Source organism: Bactrocera dorsalis, chromosome 3 (genome assembly GCF_023373825.1).
Source record: "Bactrocera dorsalis isolate Fly_Bdor chromosome 3, ASM2337382v1, whole genome shotgun sequence".
Taxonomy (NCBI): domain Eukaryota; kingdom Metazoa; phylum Arthropoda; class Insecta; order Diptera; family Tephritidae; genus Bactrocera; species Bactrocera dorsalis.
The window spans coordinates 65129267-65148872 of NC_064305.1; positions in this window are offsets into that span (position 1 = coordinate 65129267).

Sequence of the window (19606 nt, forward strand, 5' to 3'; positions counted from 1 at the left end):
ATGCTTGCTGACGCTTCCGCTAAGCTTTCATATTATGACAGAGTTAACGAATGAGTGAGTGCGTGCCGGAAAATTTACTCAATGGCGCTTTTCTATATTCACTTATGTGCGTGCGTTTATAAAACCGAAGAATAAATTAAGCTTATCATAGTTATAAAATTGAATTGCTTATGTCTACTGATTTTGAGGATAAAGTATGCGAGTGGGAAACTCGAGACTAAGAAGGAGATTGTTGGAATTAGTTAAATCGTTGATTCTTGGAAGCATTTTAAAAGTCACTTAGAACAAGGTAATAAATTAACTAATGCCGCCTTCTTTTCGCCATATCGAAATTATTTCATTATATTGATATTAATTAAAGCATTTATATTAAAACAAGAAAAAACACGTTTCTACTTTAACATTTCTATTTTAAAAACTGAGAGATTAGTTCGCATTTAATTCCTTAAGAACCACATTTAGACCTACATTAGTGGATTAAAGTAGTCGTAAAAACTCGAAAAATTCAAGAAACGAGAATATATTTGTTTTTTGAGCGTGTATTTTAACAATATGCACATTAGGGTGGGCAAAAAAACAGCTTCTACTCTGAACAAAAAAAGGCTCTCCACGTATGAACTTTTAATTGTTACGGGAAGGTTCACCGTCTACTGGTTTTCTATTTTTTGGTATTATCACATAGAAAAATACATATCATTACAAATGTATGTATTTCGTTTTGTGGATTTTGTAGGAAATTAAAAGATTTATCAAATGGTCACTTACAATTTTTTCGTAAAGTTCACCGGCTTTCAGAGCTTCTTTTTCTGGAAAATGTTTCCTTTTAAAATAGCTCAAAAATGCTCTACGGGCTTAAATCTGGAAAGTGTGGAGGCCAATCAATGAATTTAATCCCATTGCATTTTTTTTTTTTTTTTTAAAGGTGTGAGTTTGAGACTGTCGCTTTTAAGGGGTCTTCGAATCGTTTTCTGACAGTCATCAACTCTATGGACACCTTGACTAACTTCATTAGCCTCCACCACTCTGCTTGTGGCACCTGCAACCACTAAGCGGCTGGATATTTTTGCTTATTTTCCCTTTTTATTGGCGTAGACACCGCTTACGTGGTTATAGCCGAGTTTACAACAACGCAGATTCTGTTATTTCCTTTTCATTGGGAGAACTTTTTTAAGAGGTGGGTACCAAATCTAACGCACAACACTTCAGCTCGCCTTCAAACGGATATTCTTTCCCAGAGGATACTTGGTCTAAGACCGGAAGTCGTGAGCTGTTTGAGCTATATTTCGAAGAATCGCTTCTGGCCACTCTCAAGTGAATGGCTCTCAGAGAAATTTTTTTACTTGAGTGAATTTCTACATATGGCTCCATCCTCCGACTATTCTTACTATTGTTTGATATAGCTCATATGGACGACCGTCAGTGATTTGGCAATTATATTATTTTTTGATTTTGTGAATGAAAAGCAAAGTTTCTGTAGGATAATCCATTCTTAATTCCAGCAAGTTCTTTTATTTCCTGCAGACATATTAATTGATGGTATTAATATTCACAATAGACAAAATTTAACAGATTGAAGAATCCATGAGACTTCCACCTGAACAAAGTTTACAAATCGTTGAACTCTATTACGGAAATTCAAATTCTGTAAAGAATGTGTTGCGCGCGCTTCGTTCAACTTATGGTCAGCATAATCGGCATACCGAGCGTACTACGAGTATTCGCAACACCATCCCCCGTCTTGAGACCCAACATTCATTTTTGAATAATATTCGACCGAATAGACCACATCCAATACGCAGTGGAGAAAATATAGCAGCCGTAGCTGAGAGTGTAAACGAAAACCGTGGAGAGTCGATTCGGCGCTGTTCGCAGCAACTCGGACTGACGTGTGAAAAGACTTGGCGAATTTTACGTCGAGATCTTAAATTTAAAGCGTACGAAATACAGCTTTGCAAGAACTGACGTCGCTCGTTCTTCCTAAGCGATATCGCTTCGCTCTATGGGCTCTTGAAAAGTTCCAAGAAGATCGAATTCGGTTTTCGAACCAAATTTCGTTGTGTGATGAGACCGATTTCTGTCTGTAAACAAGCAAAAATGCCCATTTGGGATGAAGAGCAACATAAATAGATTCAGGATCTACAATTTTATTCAATAAAAACAACGGTTTTGTGTGGTTTGTTGGCCGATGGTATCATCGGTCCATATTTCTTCGAAAATAATGCCGGTGAGAACGTTACCGTCAATGGTGAACGTTATCGCGCCATGATAACTGACTATTTGATGCCTGAAATTGAAGCTCGTGATTTCGGCCACGTTTTGTTTCAACAAGACGACGTCACTTCCCACACATCGCACGTTTTGGGCCAGTTGATTGACCACCAAGATCATGTGATATTACACCGTTAGACTTTTTTCTGTGGGGATATGTAAAGTCTAAGGTCTATGCGACTTCGATTCAGGGTTAGGAACAAAACATCACGCGAGTTATTTGTCAGTTACCAGTCATCGAGAATCCGACTCAAGGGATGGACCATCTGAGACGTAGTTCTTTCGAATGATAGTAGGCATTCCCTTTTAAGTTTGAAGTTTCTGTGTTCTTTCTTTAAAAAAGTAGGGAACCTTTAAATTAATCACCCTCTATATGGAAGTAACACTTCATTTATCCAAATTAATTCAATGCATATTATTTTGAATAGATACTCATTAAATTATATGCCCTGCTGGTTTTTATTCCTCCACTTACAGGTATGTACTAATAAAGGTTGTGCGTTCGATTCGGCCTCTTTACGAAGTTAATATGTTTTATTAGTAATACATCTTAAAGGGTTTTCTGCAACAGCGAGCGTTTTAGTTATTTCCATGTTTTTCGTTTATACGTTAAAATTGTATTCATTACAACACGACCACAGCGACACCTAGCGCATATTTTTCTAAAATATCATTGCGCCAGTTTAATTGCAAATTTTATTCATAAAACACTCAACTAAATTGCGCTAAAAACTTGCCATTGATTGACATTCGAACCGCTACTGACGAATTACTGCATTTTTTATTGCTTTATTCAGACTAATTATCGAATTTAGCAATAATTTACGAAAAAAATTGTGTCATTGCCATAAACAATATAATTTACAAATTAGTAACAATTAACATTGCTACAAAATTTTAAACGAACCGTCATTAGTATTTTAATTCAGCCTTTAGAAATGTTCGTTGCGTTAATTTTGCATGTTTCTGGCGCAGAAATTCCGACATCGCATGACTCAGTTTCGTCAAACACGGGCGTCACTGTTGCTCAACCGAATTTACCATAATTACAAATAATTTCGATTTAAGAGCACACACACACATACACTCACACTGAACACTGGCCGTTATACTCGTAAACTATAAACTATAAATGCCACATACCAAAGTTTCAATTCCATCATTTTGTCACTTTTGATTGCGGAAAAAAGGCGAAAAATATATGTGGCGATATATTTTTGTACAATTTAAATGCTGCAATTTTTTAGCATTTTCACACACATATATACATATATTTATATATATGAAGTCTCACTCGTGTAAGTGTGTGTGTATCAGACGTCCACTTTGAGTGAGTATGTGGCTGCCATACTGTCCGATTCGTTGGCATCACCTGGCAGCCGGTATCGGTATTGCCATCGGCATCGGCATCCACCACACCGGACAGCCGTCGCAAATTTCGCGTGCGATACACAATTCAAATCGAATCGAATCGGCGGCTGCAGTGCAATGCGAGCTGAGAGATTTTCTAGATTAATTGTCGGCTTGAGTGTAATTACTTGTTGCCAGTTGGATTAGCCAACACACTTCAGGGTAATTATTTACCATTCTTTTTTGTTTTTATATCGTTACTTTATTTGGCATGTGTGTTTGTGTGTACTTGTAACGGTGCTTAACTGTTAGTGGCCATTCGAAGGGGTGTCTATCAAGCAAAGGCTTATTCAATTAGCTCTTTCAGCGTTAAGAAAGCGTAATGTGTCTGCTAGAAAACGCAGTAAAATGTTCGTTTGCAAAGCGAAAATAATTTAATTTGCAAACACACGCACCTGTGCTCGCTATCTCGCCTTTACCGCATTCACATTGTAAGCTAAGGAGTTGTAAAAGGATTGTGATAAGCTGGCAGGCGCACAAAAGCGCGAAATTGGCAGCAAATTTTATATATATAGATATGCTAATATTTTAAACTGTCTCATTTCCAGTTGAAAATTTAAGGTTAAGTAATTTTAATTTAATTAAGGCCAATCTGTTTGTGAAATTTGCTTCGAATAAGTATTTTTATGTAAAGGGCATTATATGGTACATATCGTCCCCTAAAATGCAAAACAACGTGTCATCAAAAAAATAGAAAATCGTTGTCAGACATAATAACCAATATATAACCATTTTATAACGCATACTCTAATTTTGTTTCAATATTATTTCTTACGCCTGTAAACTTATGAAATGTTACGTTATTTTGCATTTTAGCTGACGATATGTAGAACTGAATACGAAAGTCTTAAGACACGAACTTGAATTTGGCCGAAAAAATTTTAAAGTTGTGAAGAATAGTTGCGTTCATAGAATTTTATCTCTATTATTTTTACCAAGACGTTTTACTTGTAACGACAATAACGGGGTCTATTTAAAAAAAAGAAAAACAGTCAAAGTCTTGCGGTATTTTCGCTAGTTGGCGCTGAAAGCGCGTAGTTCTAGTTTTATTCGTCGCATCGGGTCATGCTATACCTTTTTGGAAAGCTCATTTCATGCGCTAACATGTGTTTGATTGATTGTCGTTTCTTTTACGTCGTTCGTGAGTTATAGCGTCGCAAACATGGAGCAAAATAAAGAGAACAGTACTACTATGATAAAGGCAAAAATGCATCTCAACCCGCCAATAAAATTTGTGCAATTTATGGACCCGATACAGTTTCCATTTCCACCGCACAACGTTTTCGTTCTGGTGTAGAGGTGGTCGAAGATGCGCCACGCTCCGGAAGGCCTGTCGTGGAAAATTGCGATAAAATCGCTGAATTGGTCGAAAGAGACTGGCAAAGTAGCAGCCGTAGCTTCGGTCAAGAGCTGGACATGAGTCATCAAAAATTAATTTCAATTTCAATAAAAAAAATCAATAAAAATAAAAAAATAAAATAAAAATAAATAAAATTCAATAAAAATAGCGCAAGACGTTTTTGACAACCAATATATCAAACATTTAACCCTTTCAGCCCCGAAGTTGCTTATAAGCAACTTCTATATATGTTTGACATCGTTTAAAAAGTCCTTTGGGGCTGAAAAACTTTTAAATTGTTTACGTTAAATATTATGATAGCGAATTTTTAATAGATAAACACAGACGGAGGATGGAGTCATGTGTAGAAGTTCACACAAGTGAGGAAAGTTCTCTGATCGTCATTCACTTGGGAGTGGCCAGAAACGATTATTTTACATATGGCTCAAGCAGCTCACGACTTCCGTTCTTTGACCAAGTATTCTTTGGGTAGCTTAAGAACATCCGTTTGAAGGCGAAACATCCCCTCCACAGGGTTGTGCGTTGGGTTTGGGACCCGTCACGTAAAAAACACCAACAATGAAAAATAACAATCAGCCTCGAATGAGAGAACCCCCTTTTGATGACGGCCATGCCCATGAGGACATACACCTGGAATGTGTGGTCCCTTAATTGGGAACGTGCAGCTGGTTGATGGGTTGAGGCTGATCGACTTCGCCGGGGCCCGAAATCTGGGTATCTGTAGTACTAAATTCCAGCATAAGAAAATTCATCAAGCCACCTGGCTGTCTTCGGATCGAAATACCACCAACCAGATCGCTCATGTTGTGATAGACAGAAAACACGTCTCCAGTGTTTTAGATATGCGTGCGTTCTAAGGACCGAACATCGACTCGGACTGCAATCAAGATTCGCACCCGCCTCTGTGCGGTAAAAAATGCACGTTAACAAACACGCTACAATCACAACAGACAGCCGAACGATTTTCTACTCGGTTTGCACTCCTGCTCTCTGAGAGCACTAGTCAACAACTCGGTAACGCCGATGATTTTGATATTATTGACCTCACACCATTAGTTCTGCTTTCCCCAGATTGGATAAGAAAGTAAAGCAAATGGGTCTGGCAGTGAAAAAGGGCAAAATAAAATATCTTGCGTCATTAAAAAACAGTCGTTGCACTCGTGACTTGACTCCCAGGTCACTGTTGAGAGTCATAACTTCGAAGTTGTAGATAATTTTGTCTATCTTGGAACCAGTACAAACACCACCAACAATGTCAGCCTGGAAATCCAACGCAAAATAACTCTTGCCAACAGGTGCTACTTCGTACTGAGTAGGCAATACAGAAGTAAAGTCCTCTCTCGACGAACAAAAACCAAACTCTATAAGTCACTCATAATTCAACTGGTGGTGGTCAACTGGTGAGTCGACGTTGCGAGTTTTGGAGAGAAAGGTTCTGCGAAAGATTTATGGCCCTTGCGCGTTAAACACGGCAAATGTCGCTTTCGATGGAACGATGAGCTGTACGAGATATACGACGACATTGACATAGTTCAGTGAATTAGAAGACAGCGGCTTGCGTGGGCTAGGTCATGTTGTTCGAATGGACGAAAACACTAAAGCTCTGAAAGTATTCGACACAGAAACCGCCGGGGGAAGCAGAGGAAGAGAGACCTCGACTCAGTTGGAAGGACCTGGCCTCGCTTGGAATAATAGAAATCTCTAACTGATAAATTGAAGTTGACTATTCACACTATAAGTAATAACTATTTATATGGTAATGAAAAGCGTTAAGGATTTGTATGGAAACTATATGCTATAGGACTTGCTATAAACAATTTCTTCGAAGATTGCACCGTTGCTTTAGTTAACAACACCTGCCAAACTTAGTGAAGATATATTATGAAATGAAAAAGTTGTCCATACAAGTTCTTAATTCCGATCGTTCAGTTCGTATGGCAGCTATATGGTATAGTGAACCGTTCAGAATAATTTTTGTGAAGATTACTCCAATTCCTGTGACATTAAGTCATGCCGAATTTCGAGAATATAACTATCTTCTCGTTCGTTCGTCGCTCAGTTTGTATGACTGAGGTTCTATATCGGACGTTCCGATAAATGAGCAGCTCCTTTGTGAGAAATAGACAGGTACAAAACTTGAGATTAATATCTTAAAAACTAGTTCGCATAAACTAATCAAGTTTTCAGGTTATGAAAGGCACTGACTTTGAAAATATGAGTTTAGGAAAAAACGATTAAAACGATTTTACCTTTTTCTCATTTACAAGTGTGACCAATTTTTAGGCAGCAATAAGACTGCGCAAGCTATTTCAAACATTTTTCATATTTCTCTGCGACTGTCAGTACTTTTTCGACACCAACAATTCGTACGCAAGTCTTAAGTAATTTCGTTGACCGCGCGGCAACGCTTGGCGAACGAGCGAGCGAGTGTTTTGACCCAAATCAGTAACGGACTATTGTACCGCAATTATCAGCCCCCACTCACACATTCTCCGCATTTATATATATACATATAGTGAGATAGTGTCCCAAGATTTGTACCGCAGTGCGAAATCATGTCCGCCAATTTGACGACCATCCGCAAACCCACAAAAAAATTTTAACAAATACAACACAAATGTGAAAGAAATGGTAAAAAGTTGAGTAAATAAACTTTATTGCATTTCATTTATTTGATTACATTATTCGCACTTTACGCACGGCAATTAGCCAGTCTTGTAAGCAGAGAGCAAACAAAAATTCGTAATAGACAAATTAACGTAGGCGAGGAGGAGCAACAATACAATTACAATACGTAATAACAACAATCACAGCTAATTTAATGCGCCACGCTTTCGTTACAACGCCTGCGCTAACCTCCATTTTGACGGTTTTGCGGGTGCGATGGTGGAGTGGTTGGAGTTGTTGGCGCGTTGGTCGGTTGGTTTGATGCTCTATAAAAATAAATTTGAATGAAAGAGGAGCTCGATTGCTATGCCGTGTCCAATTTGGCATTTTTCTTTATGACCCTTGACACTTTAACACATTGTTGTTGGCTTTAGTCGTTATTGTACTGTTTACTTTGTGACCAGGCATGAAATACTTGAACTTTTACCGCCGCAATCGTAGTGTAATGTCGTGCCTTTCATATGCGAACCTAATAAACTTACATAACTAAATAACTTTTACTCGAATAAGTAATATTTCTGCAGGATTTTTTATATTGTACTATATTGTTCCACTTCCGTGATATTTAACATTTCTCAGTTAGTCTCTCTAATATTACTTTCTATTATTCGTAATACTCGTAGTAGAAGTTTATGATCATACCGAATTTTCTCGGGTAAAAACGACGCAACTCTTGTCACTAATTAACATTGCTCTGGTAAACTCGGCAGAAAAACCAGCTGCAAAATTGGCGGCATTAGGTGAATTCTTCACAAAAACCTTCGGACATAGCTCGATAAGCAGAGGGTCAGTGATTGAGTTTTCCATACAATCTTAAATAGACACGCAATCGACCCACGAAACTTTCTACATCTACACAGACGGATCAAAAATGTCTGATAAAGTGTGTACCTAGATGAATTGCGCCGAGCTAGATCCTAAGTGACACTTCAAGCTACCGGAGTACTGCAGTGCCTTCCAAATAAAAGCCATTAAATCAATAATTATACATCGCATTAAGTCAGAGAATGGTCACTGGAACGAGACTGCATATGTAACGGGCTTTTCAATTAAGTATAGAACTCGGGCATGCTTGTAGAAGTCCAGACGCTGAGCTCAACCATCGACGATTTTCAAGCATAAATAGGCCGATACTATTGCAATTTAACGTTCGATTTCGTATGGTTTTCATCAATCGTCGCTGACTTGTTAGCATAGACCATAGATTTGACCCACAGCGCCACAGGAAATAGACTAACGGCGTCAAATTGCACAACCGAGACGACCAATTAACTGAGCCATTTCGTGAGATAACACATTCGCCAAACTTGGTTTTGAATAAATCGATTGTGACATTCACTGTGCGGCTTGTGGCGGCGTTCTGTTGGAACCACATCCAAGCCAAGTCCATATCATCTCATTCGGGCCAAAACTATTCGGTTATCATTGAGCGGTAGCGATTCCTATTCCCAGTAACGTACCGGTCTTGATCATAAACCGCTCCAAACCGTAATTTTTTCGGGATGCAATGGTGACTAATGGAGTACGTGTGGATTGCTGCCTGACCAATAACACATATTTTGCTTGTTGACGATGCCATTCAGCCAGAAATGAGCCTCATCGCTGAAGATGATTTGATGAGAATCCGGATCATTTTCTAGTTGCTGCTTAGCCCAATTCACGAATATACGACGATTGTTGTGGTCAAGCGGTTACAGTTCTTGCGTCAATTTGATCTTATAAGGATGTAGGCAGATCTGCTTGAGAAGTGTTCCCTCCATAATTTCAATATGGCTTAGGAATCCGTCGTTAGATGACTAAACCGTTGCATGAAATGAAAAATGGCCTAAACCACTTTGAAGGTAATCCAATGGGGATGGTTTGAAATGAAAAATTAAAAAAAGCATTACTTACTTATAATAGAGAATGTTAAATTTAGACAGATAATGTTATTAACAGTTAGATAAGTTGTAACAAACTGGTAAGGGCGAGTTATACTGTGGATAATAACAAAAAAAAAACATTTTTTTGTATGCGCCAGGGCACTAGCAAGACGTTTCTTGCAAATTTAATACTTACTAAAATAAGACAATCAGAGAAGAGAGCGATAGCAGTTGCTTCCGTCTTCTAAAGGATGAGAAAACTGCTCATAAATCGTGGACAAAGTATTAAAAGACTTAAGAAACTCCTTTTTCGAAAAGTTCTTAGAGAAATAAAAAATACAAATCGATAGCCACCGTGGCTAATATCGAACATGCAACCCATTATCCCAAGGAGTTCTTAAATTCATTAAACTCTTCTGGACTGCCACCACATGAATTGGCTTTAAACATTGAAATTCCAATTATTCTTTTGAGAAATTTAAGACCTTCAAGCATGTATAACGAGACTAGACTGCTTGTTAAGAAATTGAAGGAGAAATTAATGGTAGCAACCATTACCATCGGTCCAGCAGCTGATCAACTAGCTCATATACTGAGTATTCCGATGATCCCAAGTAATATGCCAATCCCATTTAAACGGCTTCAATTTTTAGTTAAAGCAACTTTCGCTCTAACTACAAAGAAGTTCCAAGGCCAAACTTATGAATTAGTAGGGATTGACTTACGAAAAGAATGTTTTTTTCTCATGGCCAACTAAGTATATGTAGGTCTTGCGCAGGTCGGAAGTCTTGAAAATCTATTTAAGTACATATATTGCTGCCACAAAATAAATTAAAATCAAATATCGTTTACAGGGAAGCTGTGACTTAATAAATTATTTTTCAGGAGCAGAGAATGTAAAATATATAGTAAAGGCCTTTTAAAAAAAAATTAAATAATTTTAGTACAAAAAATATACTTTCATGTTCAAAATTCCCTTCATTTAACTAATATTTAATGACCCTACGCAAAAACGAGAAGGTACAGGTACTATACTTTTGAATTGATTGTTTAATACCCGTGTGAAGCCGGGGTGGGCTGTTAGTTGTATATAAAATTAGGAAAATGTATTTTGCTTTTTGTTTTTATTGTCAAGCTTCCATATAGACAAAAGGGAAGATTACTTTTTCGTTCAAGATGTCACGAACCAATATGTTCTTCTGTCAAACTCACTACATCATAGAATAGCGAGGAAAATCGTCGTAATCTTTTTGCTAATCATAATTAGTCTACAATCCAGCTATTTTAATAAAAGATACAACGCTAAATTTGTTGTATAAAAAAAATAATATAAAACTTACAACAAATTATTGATCTTTTGTACATTTTCACTGAATAATTTTTGAAAGGGAATAGATAATTCCTCAAATTAGATTCTTATATGTAAATACATCCTATGGCAATTTATCAGTTAAGTCCGCCAAGTGGCTCAGCGCCATCAATCAAAGTTTGCGAAAAAGCGCCATAATTACAAGAATGTTAACAATTCATTAGTGATGTGAGTAAATAAAATGCGTTGTCAGTGAAGTATGCAAATGCGGGAAAAGGCAGAAAACATTGAAAAATACATAAATTTACATATTTTAAATCCAGACAAATTTTCCTGCCGATCAATTATATCAAAAGTAAAGTCCATAAAACATTTTGTGAACAAAAAACGCACACACATAAACACGCGTATGTATATACACCTATATATAGGTGAGCTTGTATCCGCATTGGCTGCGTGCGCCTTTCATTATTCAATCTGCCGCATACCGTTGTGGAAAACAAATTTGTGAACATGCTCAACAAATGGCCGAAACGCGCTCGGTTCAGTAAACCAACGCCGCAGCAAATGAATGTCTGTGCCAGCGTACAAATTTCATGTACAAGTATGTAAATCAATTAAAAGGAACACAACGTCACTAGGAACAAATTGCAAATTCATTGTGTTGCGCTGCGCAGCCGCAAAGCCCACAAAAAGCAGCGGGGAAAAATAAGCAAGCGACTTATTGCATATGGCTAACGAAAGGTGATAAAATACACGAATAGGCAGGTTCAATTTAAGCCACACACATACACACACATCAACACAACAAAAGCCCTCCCAAGGCAATGCTGTGCGCGTGCGCGAAGGCATTGAGATTTGCTTGGCGTGCTGCCACTTAACTTCAACAAAATCATTCACTCCCACACTGGCTGCGGATGACGTGGAAACAATTCAGCTGAAGGAGATTGCATATTTGTTAGCTATTAGGTTGTTTGTGTGTGTGTGCCAGTAGGTTGTGTTCATTTTCAAGGTGTTACGGGCGATTAAGTGATAAATATGTGTAAATTATTTTATTTTGATCGTTTATACGAATCTTATCCTTATTATTAAAAAATATAGTTATTACTGAGATGATTTTAGATCTTTTAAAAATGTGTTAAGTTTAAAAATATTTATTTTTCTCATACGAAGTCATCATTGAACTTTAATGTTAAAGAATTAAAGCTATATAGCATTCTCTGACTATTCTTATGGACGTTTTGGTTGTCGAACGCAAATTCCGCAAGGTGATCGCAGCTGCTAATAAGCACGAAACCTTACGCTATGCTGATCCCTGTGATCCCCGATCCCTGTGTTTCCTGAATAAGGGATCTCATATTGGAGATTCGGCAAATAGTATATAATCAAAAGCGGACAAAAAGGATAGAGCACCTGAATTCTTGCAATCGGGATGAGTAAGCTTTGGACTACTGTCAAGGCTTATCTAACCTGAAAAGACATGATGACCGAGTTGAAATTTAATTCAATGGCAATACCTTTTCGAACCCGAAGAAGTGCGTGAGCTATCTTAACCGCCAATTCACATTTCACTCTTCGGTAGACAAAGCCAAACGATGTATTAACCGACGGCTGCGCAAAATGCCAAAAGACTGCGCACCACTTACTTTCACCGCTGAACAGGTGCGAAGCGTCATCAATAGCAAAATCCTCCGAATCCTTTTGTCCTGATGAAATAAACATGCTGATGCTAAAGCACCTGGGCGATAGTAAGCTTCCTCATCAAAGGCCTCAACCTGTCGGAAAAAACGCAGGCGAGGAAGCTTCAGACTTGGGAGAACACTGCACTCCGGACTATAACGGGGTACCTCTTAATGTGTCCCATCAAACATTCACACATTGAGGCCCGTATGCTTCCTGTTAAGGAGCATAATGAACTCGTATCCGAGCAGTTTCTGCCATAAAGCCAAAAACGGACTTCACCGACTCCCTCTCAGTGAATGGCGTATTTGGTGTCAAACCACCACGCATTGCAGACGAGGAGCTCGAGTTGCCGCGAGAATCGGCAGTGACCCCTCGTTCTAGGTACTGTGGCAGGTTAAACTCCTACTAATCCAGAACTGACCCCGTCATAAAATAAATATGTCCAGCATGCAACGAGTCCCCGCATGATTCTAATCACCTCTTTGCATGCCCAGCTAACCCTACACAGCTGACACCCGACCCCGTTGAAACAGCGCGTTTCCTGAGCCTACCATCGTGACCGCAATGACAATTTGTGTGAACCTTTTCAGACGAAAACATCAAAAAAGTTCACAAAATAATTTTGGATGACCGTTAAGTGAAGTTGTTCCAGATAGCATGTACTTCAAGGACATGCACATCATATTATTTACTAATATTTGGGTATGAGAAAGGTCTCTGCAAGGTGGGTGCCGCATGAGCTCCCTTTTGACCAAAAACAAGGACAAGTTGATGATTAGGAACTCGAGTTTTTCCAGCTTCGTTATGTGACAATTGATAAAGCATGGCTCCATCGCTTATCTTGAAAAAATTATCATGAAAAAGGAAGTATCATCAACAGCGACTAAAAGAGAGTGTTATTAGACTTTTTGAAGGACGATATCGCCGAAAAACTGCCGCGTTTGAAAAGAAGGAAAGTGCGAAAGTGCAAGCCAATTTACGGTGTCACAAGTCAATGAAAACCAGGAAAAAAATCTAAGAATTGGACTTTGAATGGATTTCTTATCCACCATATTCTCCAGATCTGGCTTTCCGCGACTATTTCCTGTTCTCAGATCGCAAAAGAATGCTCGCTGGAAAGAAATTTTCAACGAATGAAGAGGTGATCGCCGGAACTGAGTGATTTTTTTTAAGTAAAGTAGTAACAAAAATATGTACTATATATACATATAGCGACCCTCCACTAGAATTAATGTATCACTCTTGAAAGGAATTATGTTGAATATAAAACAGAGTTTTTCTAAAATTCAATTTTCCATTGTTCTGTTATGCTTTACCACTCATGAAAATATTAAAATTTGTGACTTCGAAGAAAAATCAATGATCACGTTTCATACCTGCCCCTACTCTAATACTATATATTCATAGATAAGTCTGTAGGCTACACTCAAAATTTAATCCTTCTAACTTCCTGATGTTTCATTTCATTTTTTCTTAATCTGCTTATTGTACTTTTCTAACTGTTATAGTGTCTTATTTTATTGAATTTTTTTTTGCTGGCAAATCACCTTTTGCCATATTCCAATCTCCCTGACGTGTAAACTGAAAACTGCCCCAATCAATTTCCCATAATTTAACTTTGTAGATTCGTAATTCATATTTTTTGTGACTTAGCTATCGCACCGGTTAAATCTAATGGACATGAAAGTAAATCAATATTTTTTTGCACACATAATACCTTGCAACACATACACAGTATATGTACATATGTACTTCTTGGTAAAAGAAAATCAGCAAAGCTGAAAAGGTGCTTGATCGAATAGTTTGGCTATTTTAAGGCGGCATATTTTAGAAAGTAGCATTACGTGCGACTAACTACGCCCCCTTCACTGAACACATGCACCCAAGCACACATACATACAACCAAACGTAAATATATGCATGGGTGTTGCTTATGTGCAGACGAGCCCAAATAAGCGTATGCAGGCTCCCGGCCACAACGGCCGAATAACACACATACTCCCAAAAGGCAAAGGCGTTCAATAAGCCGCAGGTGGTTGGGCAGCGTTCGCCATAGACTATTTATGCTGATGGTGGAGGTGTTGCCGTCGGTGCTTAAATGGTTTGGTGTGGTGGCGGCAATCGATCTCCTTGTAAATGCAATTACTTTTATTGTTGTGCTGCACTAAAGTGTTATTGTTGTTGTACTCGCTAGTCGCTATTACTCGATTTGTATGAGTTATGCGCTGCCACAATTATTACTCTGGAAATTTTTGTATGCGCAACATTAATTTTCTTGAATTTTTTTTATACCCTGCACAGGTTACATATAATTTGGCACGAAATTTGTTACACTCAGAATGCAACGTTAGGGACTGTATAATCATCACGAAATTTGGTATCGACTTTTGTCCACAGCAACGCTATAATTTCTGAAGAAATTGTTCAGATCGGATCACTATAGCATATAGCTGTCATACAAACTGATCGATCAAAATGGAATCCTTATATGAAAAATCTTTTTATTTGACAATATATCTTCACGAAATTTGGCTTAGATTATTATCAAAAGCAAAACTATAACCTCTGAAGAAATTGTTCAGATCGGATCAGTATAGCATATAGTTGTCATACAAACAGACTCATAAAAGTGGAATCCTTATATACTCCAGACCAAATTGTTCACATCGGATCACTATAGCACATAGCTGTCATGCAAACGGATCGATCAAATACAAGTTCTTGTATGGAAACTTTTTTATTTGTGGAGGGTATTATGAGTTCGAAGCAGTTAATTTTTTTTTTTTTTTTTGTTTTACTTCAGTTTTCATTTGCCTTTTATTGTTGTTGCAGTGTGATGTTTTTCGTACGTTCGTATTTGCTTGTAAATCAGACGATTTTCGCATTTCGTGAATAATTCGTGTAAATATTTCATACAACACATTTTTTGGGTTATATGGTGTGTGGTGGTGTTGCCACCATTTAAAATGATTATATTTTATACATATTTTCCCCCTAAACTACCGTAAATGGCATGTGCATGGCACAATTGTCGTCGGCCGACTAAGCAACATGTTGCAGACTTATGTTGCACAGCACAACACGCCTTGTAATCGATTCTGTGCAGGCTGCTTAATTTGTCTGACTAACTTTGGTGGTTGGGTATGCCTTTGCCCATTACTTGCCGCCTACTGCCTTACGTAATTGCCAAATGTTGAATGTGGAGCGCGCTGGAGGGGCGATCGATGCAACACCGCAATGCCCAATAATGGGTATTGCCATCATCACACCAACTCCAACTAAAATGCTGCTACACAATCATCGGTTGGCGGCGTTTACGTTGAATTATTATTGATCAGAAGTACGCGCGCACGTCAGCGTCATACGTAATGAGTGCCGCACTGTTTGGCCTGCGGCTGATACTCGGCGACCGCGCCGTCAACAGCCACTCAACCTATAAACGCATGCGCGTCGCCGTGCGCCAATTTTCACAATCGCCGTCACTCGCAATCACATTCGCATTCGCGCGCGCGCACTTTTCGGTGCACGAAAATTCTGCTTTTTTCTGCAATCACACAAATTTACATTTACATATGCATATGTGTGTGTATGTGTATGTGTACAGTTGAATGCATATTTATTTATTTGCAATTTATTTGTTTGGCCGCTGGTTGATTGACCATAAAAAGCTTTGAGTAAAAGTTAAATCGTATTTACGATAGTGTTGCTAATTTGATAGCCGATTTACTGACTGACTTATGCCGAACGCGTATGCAATTAATGAGTTTTAAATGTTAGTTAATTTTTTTCGAATTCGAATTCGGAAAATTTATGCTCGTTTTAATTAATAAACATAAAATATTGATTATTGGGTGTGTGTGGGGAAAGGCAGTTTTAAGATAAGATATAAATAGTTATATATATATACATATATGTATATATGTACATATGTACTAGTATGCAACTTTTGTGAAGTATTGAAATCTGGCCAATATAATAGAGTCATTGTAAAATTTTAACAAGTCGCAGTATTAGTAGGGTTTTTTAAATTGCTTCCGCACATTGTCATTTTTGGCATTTATTCATTGAAACGAGTTCGTGTCTTAAGTCTTTTGAAACCATAAAAAAATTAATCAATGAACCGCTTGAAGCAATGAAAATATTTCTGCCGTTCAGTCATGTGTCACTGAGAACTACAATTTGTCGATGCCCAGACTTTCTCAAGAATTGGAACTGTCTCAAACCACAACGTAGCAGATTTTGAGGAAGGATTTGGGCTTGCATCCATTTAAAATTGTTCTCACTCAAGAACTGAAGCCACTGGACCACCGTAAACGTCGTGAATTTGCTGACTTTTCCTTGGTACAAATTGAAAACGATAACAAATTTTTATGAAAATTGTCTTCTAATCTGAGTGGTGCGGTAATTAAACAAAACTTTCGATTTTGATACGAAAAATATTACTATTCATAAACAAGCATTCGCTTTAATTGTCTGGTAGAATCACCGGTCCGTACTTCTTTCGTAATGAAGCTGATAAGCAACATTACTGTCATTGGAGAGCAGTATAAATCGATGATAACCAACTTTTTATGGCCGCACTTGAAAGAAGTTGATCTGGACAACATCTGTTCCCAACCAAACTGGGCTAAAGCAGCAATCTACCAGTTTTGACATATTTCTACCATCACTCTTAAATCAATCTCTCTCTCTGTTCCTCACTATAATTTGCAAAACTATCCCAAAATGTTTCAAATGATTGCGACGATTGTCTTGTCTCTAATCTGCTCTTCGGCTCTGATAGTTTGTCATCATTTCTTCATATTTTGATAGTTAATGGTTACCAAGGAGAATTTCATTGAATGAAACAAGACATAAATTTCCGCATAATATTTTGTATATTTCCTGTAAGGAACCTGACATCACATGATGTTTGAATATGCGGAAAAGATGTGCAGAGCCCTTAAGCTAAGATAAAATAAATAAATGATGATTGCCTCAAGGTCTATTTTGCCCTTTTTTAAGTCACAATGACCCACTTAGCCAAAGTATATTGATAAATTCCAATGTACTGCTAGGTGCTAATGAGGCGATGTGTTCCTCATTTCGAAATATGCATTCAAGGGCTTTTATCCTGCGCCTGCAGATTGCTAAGCACTCAATTAGCAGATGTTCTGGAATTTCAGGTTCCCTGTCGTAGAACTAGCAATGTGTACATGGAGCTAGGTTTATGTTATATAAATGCTTCCTGAGCTTACAGTGGCCAGTTTAGAATGCGAACAAGTAACCTGAATTTGTTCCTAGGAAGGTTGATTATATTTTTAACCTGCTAAAGATACAACCCCCATTAGCAATTTAGCAAAGCATGCGGCGCATGCCTTAGAGCTGTTTCCAATAACTCTCCAGCTCCAGCAGCTCCTTTATGGTAATGAAGACCCTCTGCGGCTATACCTTTGTGACCGGGCTCCCATATGTGATGCACTTGGTTACGTTCCGATAGACGATTCAGCCATTATTTACACTCCTGCACCAGTAGCAATTTGATCCCGTACTTATACCAAAGGCTTCTGCTTGAAAAATGCTCGGCAAATTTACCACAAGTATGCAAGCGCGGTCCTGCGACTCCTGCATCAATTCTCTCCGACGTTTTAGAGTCTTCGGAGTGCTTGGTCAGGACAATATGCTGCTTCCACCGCAGAGTGGAGTCCAGCATGAGACCAAGATATTTTACCATATTAGTCATCTCTATCTCTGTGCCCCTAAAGGTTAGGTTCCTGAGGCCAACTAGAGACCTACGTCTCGCAAACGGGACGATGGCCGTCTTCGAAGGGTTGATTTTCAGCTCAATCCTCCACTGCACTATAACCCTTATAATAACTGGAAATATAAACTTTATTTTTAACAAGCCGAGAAGTTATTAAAATATAAAATATGCACACAAGCCGATTTGGAAACATATTGTTACTGTGCTGTATTAAGAAAATCAAAAATCATAATTTCTCACAACCAACAACAAATGTTGCATACCCATATGTACTTATGTAGTAATGTATGTACATATGTATATGTGGCACTGCATTTTTATACTCTCGCAACAAAGTTGCTAAGGAGAGTATTATAGTTTTGTTCACATAACGGTTGTTTGTAAGTCCTAAAACTAAAAGAGTCAGATATAGGGTTATATATACCAAAGTGATCAGGGTGACGAGTAGAGTTGAAATCCGGATGTCTGTCTGTCCGTCCGTCCGTCTGTCCGTCCGTCCGTCCGTCCGTGCAAGCTGTAACTTGAGTAAAAATTGAGATATCATGATGAAACTTGGTACACGTATTTCTTGGCTCCATAAGAAGGTTAAGTTCGAAGATGGCAAAATCGGCCCACTGCCACGCCCACAAAATGGCGGAAACCGAAAACCTATAAAGTGTCATAACTAAGCCATAAATAAAGATATTAAAGTGAAATTTGGCACAAAGGATCGCATTAGGGAGGGGCATATTTGGACGTAATTTTTTTGGAAAAGTGGGCGTGGCCCCGCCCCCTACTAAGTTTTTTGTACATATCTCGGAAATTACCATAGCTATGTGAACCAAACTCTATTGAGCCGTTTCCCTCAGGCACTTCCATATACAGTTCAAAAATGGAAGAAATCGGATAAAATCCACTCCACCTCCCATTCAAAGGTTATGTTTGAATATCACTAAAAGTGCGTTAATCAACTAACAAAAAACGTCAGAAACACTAAACTTTACGGAAGAAATGGCAGAAGGAAGCTGCACCCAGGCTTTTTTTTTTAAATTGAAAATGGGCGTGGCGTCGCCCACTTATGGACCAAAAACCATATCTCAGGAACTACTCAACCGATTTCAATGAAATTCGGTATATAACATTTTCTTAACATCGCCAACCACGCCTTCTTCCAATATAACGCTATTTTGAATTCCATCTGATGCCTTCTCTGTATAATATATACATACATACATTAGGAACCAATGATGATAGCGAAATAAACTTTGCACAAATATGGTATTTGAGCTGAGGTATCCCTTGTGGAAAAATTGTAGTGTATAACT